The sequence below is a fragment of the Pongo pygmaeus genome, chromosome 3 (genome assembly GCF_028885625.2).
Source record: "Pongo pygmaeus isolate AG05252 chromosome 3, NHGRI_mPonPyg2-v2.0_pri, whole genome shotgun sequence".
NCBI lineage: Eukaryota > Metazoa > Chordata > Mammalia > Primates > Hominidae > Pongo > Pongo pygmaeus.
Genome location: NC_072376.2, coordinates 9,426,319 through 9,432,572, shown reverse-complemented (window position 1 = coordinate 9,432,572; position 6,254 = coordinate 9,426,319).

Here is a 6,254-nt window from a genome sequence, read left to right as displayed (position 1 = left end):
AGCAACTTACAGATTCAGTGCTATTTGTCTCAGACCAGCAACATAATTTTTCACAGAATTAGAAAAAAAATGATTCTAAAATTCATATGGAACTAAAAAGGAGACTGAATAGCCAAAGGAATCCTAAGCCAAAAGAACAAAGCCAGAAGCACCACACTACTGGACTTCAAACTATACCACAAGGCTACAGTAACCAAAACAACATGGTACTGGTACCAAAACAGATATATAGACCAATGAAATAGGTTAGGAAACCCAGAAATAAAGCCACACATGTACAACCATCTAGTCTTTGACAAAATTGACAAAAACGAGAAATGGGGAAAGGACTCCTTAATAAATAGTGCTGGGATAACAGGCTAGCCATATGCAAAAGATTGAAACTGGACCCCTTCCTTTCACCACATACAAAACTCAATTTAAGATGGATTAAAGACTTAAATGTAAGACCTAAAACTATGAAAACCTTAGAAGAAAACCTAGAAAATGCCATTCAGGACATAGGTCTTGGCAAAGATTTCAGGACAAAGTCTTCAGAAGCAATTGCAATAAAGAATATTTATAGATAAGTAGGACCCAATTAAATAACTTCTGCACAGCAAAAGAAACTATCAACAGAGTAAACAGACAACCTCCAGAATGGGAAAAAATATGTGCAAACTATGCACCTGACAAAGTTCTAATATCCAGAATCTATAGGGTATCTTAAATGAGCAAGCAAAAAACAAGCAACCTTGTTAAAATGGGTAAAGGACATGAACAGACATTTCTCAAGACGACATTTCTCAAAAGAAGACATATGCACAGCCAAACATGAAAAATGCTGAACATCACTAATCATAGAGAAATGCAAATCAAAACTACAATGAGGTGTCATATATCCCACACCAGTCAAAATGTCTATTATTAAAGTCAGAAAATTACAGATGCTGGTAAGATTGTGGAGAAAAGGGAATGCTTATATACTTCTGGTGGGAATGTAAATTAGTTCAGCCATTGTAGAAAGCAGTTGGAGATTTCTCAAAGAACTTAGAACTACTGTTTGACCCAGCAAAATCATTGAGTATATGCCTGTATTAGTCCATTCTCACACTGCTATAAAGAAATACCTGAAACTGGGCAATTCCTAAAGAATAAAGGCTTAACTGGCTTACGGTTCTGCAGGCTGCACAGGAAGCATGATGCTGGCCTCTGCTTCTGGGGAGGTCTCAGGAAACTTTCAATCATGGCGGAAGGCAAAAGGTAAGCAAGGCACATCTTACATGGCCAGAGCAGAAGGAAGAGAGTGAGGTGGGAGGTGCTACACACTTTTAAACAGCCAGTTCTCATGAGAACTCACTCACTACCATGAGAACAGCACCAAAGGGATGATGCTAAATCATTCATAAGCAGCCTGCCCCCCTCTGAACCTAAAAGGTAAAAAAGGAGAAAAAAAAGATTTGATTATGTATAGGTCCCCCACATTTCTTAGGCTTATTCCTATGTGTTTGTTTTACCTTAGTTCTATAAAGATGATCTTTTCTTCCATTATATGTTGATCATTCATTGTTTTTAATCTTTTTTTAAAAAATGCTACTAATTTCCATAATGTTCCAACTTGTCACATTTATGTAGTATTAGTAGATACCAAAATAATTCATAGAAAATTAGTATACATATTTAGAAATAATTATTGCAAATAACATACCAACTTCTTCTTATACCTATTTTTTTCTGCTATTTAACTGCTTTGACTGGTACATTCAGAACAATATTAAATACTACTAGTTATTTAGAAGGCTGAGAAGGTAGGATTGCTTGAGCCTAGGGGTTTGAGACTGGCCTGGGCAGTATACGAAGACACATCTCTAAAAAAAAAATTTAAAATAGTACTACTAATATCAAATCTAGTGTTAGTACTAGTAAGTATCAGATTACTTTTGGTATTTCACTCTAATCCAGGCTTATTGCTTTGGGTGGAGGAATCTGATTAGAAACATATAACTTGCTAGATATTAAAATCTATACTCCCATATGTACTTAGGTCTGCATGTGAATGTACTATTCTATACAGTTATTTTGTTTTCCTGTATTACATTCTCAATTATTGAACTTTATAATAAACTTTAACATCTACAATCTAATAATTACTTTTTGGGAAGGGTTGTTGAGTTTTTTTTTCAAATGTCTTTCACATTGTAATGATTATATGTGAGTTTTTTCCTCCTTGGGGCTATTAATAAAGTAAATCATTGAACCATCCTGAATTCCATTTAACTGATTGTATTATTGATATTATTCTTGTTGTTACTATTGATACTATTATACCCAACAAAATATAGTTTATATATATGTTCCTAGTGGGCCTCCTAATATTTTACATTGATTTAGAGATTTGATACTCAAAGCAATATTTCCTTAAAATTAATGGCAAACATGTCATTCCTACATAATTCAGTAGCCAGCCCTTTAAAAAAGATATTTTTCTTACATCAAAATATTTTACCCCCAAAATTATGAATAATTCTTTGGTATTGTCTAACACCCAATCTATATTCAAATATCCCTAATTGTCTCAAAATGTATTGTTCAAATTAAGATCTAAACAAAGTACTTGCATTTCATTTGCTTATTTTCTTAGCAATCTAACTTGGCTCTGGATGCTATCTGTAAACAGCACAAGTAGTAACTGAATTTGAGGCAGGTGGTCTGAGGCTAACTTCATATGACTTGCAGGAAGCCTACAGGAATGCCTTGAGCCCTGCAAGAAATACAGCTGTCTTTCCAGATTAAAGTCCTGGCCTGCAGATTTGGCTAAGAAACAAGAAAAATAGGAACACCCACCAAAGTCAAGTCAGCCGCACTGGAAAGATTTGCCTCTTTGGAATGGAGCCTTAACCAAAGCTCAAACACACTTTTCCTATTATTTTCGCCTGAGCCGCCCTTTGCCAAGGGAATGACTACACATGCCCGAGTCAGTTCAGGTCAGTGCTAGAGCATCACAGGGCCCTGCTTCCTAAGTCCTAATCAGCTTGACCAAGTAGAAACAGTTGTTCATCATGAGCAATGGAGAAAGATGCTTCCATGATCCACCAACTGCTCTTGTACTAATATTTGAGGTTTGGGGCCCTGGCAAGGCCCAAAGCCTTGATCTGGCTCCTTATTAGCTGTGTTCCCAGCCACCAGAATTTGTCTCAACACATCTGGCCAATGGATCAAGATCTTACAAGATATTAACATTAGTTAGCTGATATGGTTTGGCTGTGTCCCCACCCAAATTTAATCTTGTAGTTCCCATAATTCTCATGTGTCATAAGAGGGATCCAGTGGGAGGTAATTGAATCATGGGGGCAGTTACCACCATGCTGTTCTCATGATAGTGAGTTCTCATGAGATCTGATGGTTTTATAAGGGGCTTTCCACCCTGCTTCTCTCTTCTTCTCCTTGCTGCTGCCATGTGAAGAAGGATGTGTTTGTGTCCCCTTCTGCCATGATTATAAGTTTCCTGAGGCCTCTCTAGCCCTGCAGAACTGTGAGTCAATTAAACCTCTTTCCTTTATAAATTATCCAGTCTTGGGTATTTCTTTATTTCTTCATAGCAGCATGAGAATGGACTAATACATTAGCCTTCAACATTTTTTTTTTTTTTCTTAACTTGTGTTCTGTCACCCAGGCTAGAATGCAGTGGTGCGATCATGGCTTACTACAGCCTCGACTTCCTGGGCTCAAGCAAACCCCCTACCTCAGCCTTTTGAGTAGCTGGGACTACAGACATGCACAGCCATGCCTGGCCAGTTTTTTGCGTGTGCGTGTGCGTGCGTGCGTGTGTGTGTGTGTGTGGAGATGGGGTCTACATTATGTTGTCTAGGCTGGTCTGGACTTCCTGAGCTCAAGTGATCCTGCCATCTCAGTCTCCCCAAGTGCTGGGATTACAGGCATGAGCAATGGGCCTAGCGCCTTCAACTTTTCTATCTACTCCCAAATTAGGAAATCAACCAAGGAATAACACAGAAGTCAGACGGAGTTAAATACCTTAACTTCATTTCTGGCAACTAGATTGGAGAACACAGTTGACACATGTGGTCATAATAAGCCTCTTGAGATTTCACATGCTCTAGATACCTGCCATCCAGTCACTGACCCTGCAGGACATCAAAGTCTTCTTTACAGAATCAGCTGGGCCCTGTTAGTGCCCCACAAAATGGAGTAGAAGACAACACACATCCTGTGGGTTGGGGGAACCCAGAAAAGAATGATCACCCTGGTGATCAGCCACACAGGCTCAGCTCATTACCCTAACAGGACGGGACCTCTTTACTCCTCCTCTGAGGCAAAGCAAAGTTCACAAGGAAGAGAGCTGGAAGTGGTCTTCTATACTTCTGGATAGTGGAACAGAAAGTCCCTTCTCCATGTAAAAATGTGAGGAATGCGGGTAAGAGTAACAGGACATCTCCCTTATGGGAAATAAAACCTAAAAGGGGAACTGGCAGTGATATGTTAGGACCACTCTTTTCAGTTACTAGGTGTACACAAAAAAAAGTGTTAGGTGCTCCTGTGCGCCAGCACTCTGATAGGTGTTACATGGACCTTATATGATTTTCTCCTTTCAATAGCACTTAAGGAAAATAATCTCCCCAGGATCACCCAGCTAGTGAATGTTAAACTTCTTGAGTCCTGGTTTCTCTACCTATAAAAAGGACAAACAGATTCAACCATTTCCAAACTCACTGCTTTTTCATATAAACCAAGCTAGCCAGGTGCAGTGGCTCACACTTGTAATTGCAGCTGCTCATGAGGTTGAGGTGAATCACTTGAGCTCAGGAGTCTGAGACCAGCCTGGGCAATATAACAAGACGCCATATTTAAAAGATAGAATAACAACCAAGCCACTTTTGGAAGTCTGACTCATGAAACAGACTAAGCTAACCAGCCTTTTCTCCTGGGCATCTAGTTCCAACTCAGTAATTCCCAGACTTTGTAACTACCTAAGCACCATGTGTTGACCATCTATTCCCACAGGATTCGGGTGGGGGTGAAAAGCAGAAAGGATGGTAAAAACCGAGTATTTAACATTCCCCTAGACTCTTTTTTTACAGAAAGCTATAAATCTTTGGCTGGGCCTAGCTAATGTGTTGTAATAAAAGGAGATGTTGATTCGATTTTTACAATCTGTCATTCCAAGGCCAGAGAAAAACAGGAAAAGAGCTGCTTTTCTTGGAAGGAAGAGAACGTTTGTCAAATTGTTTCTACTTATTTGTATTCACACATCCTGTCTCTCCTAATATCTCACCTGTCAGAGACTAACAGGATAAAAGCGGACAGGTAGAATGGCTTTAAATTATGTGTATTGAGAAAAATAATGAAAAACAGCATGCAAAAGAATCCAAGGAAATTAACATGGTTGCTGCTTAGTTCTCTCTTGCTCCCCATTGTAGGCTGAGGAGGAAGATAACATTTCTATTTAATTCAATCCAAAAATTGTTAGGAAATGGTGATGCAAAGATTATGACATGGCCCTCAAGGAATTCAGAATAGATGAGAAGGTAAGTCTGATACATATGCTAAGAGCAATGAGGGTGATGAGTCTAGGGTAACAGATGCAGACTCCCCCACCCGAGGATGCCTTTGGAAGAGATGATATCTCAGCCAAGTCAGAGGTTGTGCAGCAGTGAGCCAGCAAAATGAATAGTGGGACAAAGTCAGCAATAAGAGCATTCTAGGCAAAGGAAATACAAACAACAAAAAAATGTCCAACATCTACCAGGCCTTGCTGCCTTCTGATACTGTCTTAAGTGCTTTTCATGCAATCTTAACTCTGATGATACTGTGCTCAATGAAACCACTACTATCAGCATCCCTATTTTTCAAATATAACAATAAGGCTGTAAAAGTTAAGTAGCTTGCCCAAGCAGTAGGTGGTACACATCAGAATGAGGATTTGAACTCGTCAGTATGATTCTAAAGCCTCATTTTTTAATAGCACCAAGCTACACTGCTCTCCCAAAGTGATGAGCAAAGGTACCAAATGTGGGTGACAGCATATCACCAGTGGGTAATGACTACAAAGAGTGCTGTTTCCAGATGGTAATGTGGGAAGCAGAGAGCAGCTAAAGATCACATGAAACTTTTTTTTTTTTGAGATGGAGTTTTGCTCTTGTTGCCCAGGCTGGAGTGCAGTGGCACAATCTCAGCTCACTGCAACCTCTGCCTTCTGGGTTCAAGTGATTCTAGCTGGGATTACAGGCGCCCACCACCACACCCAGCTAATTTTTGTA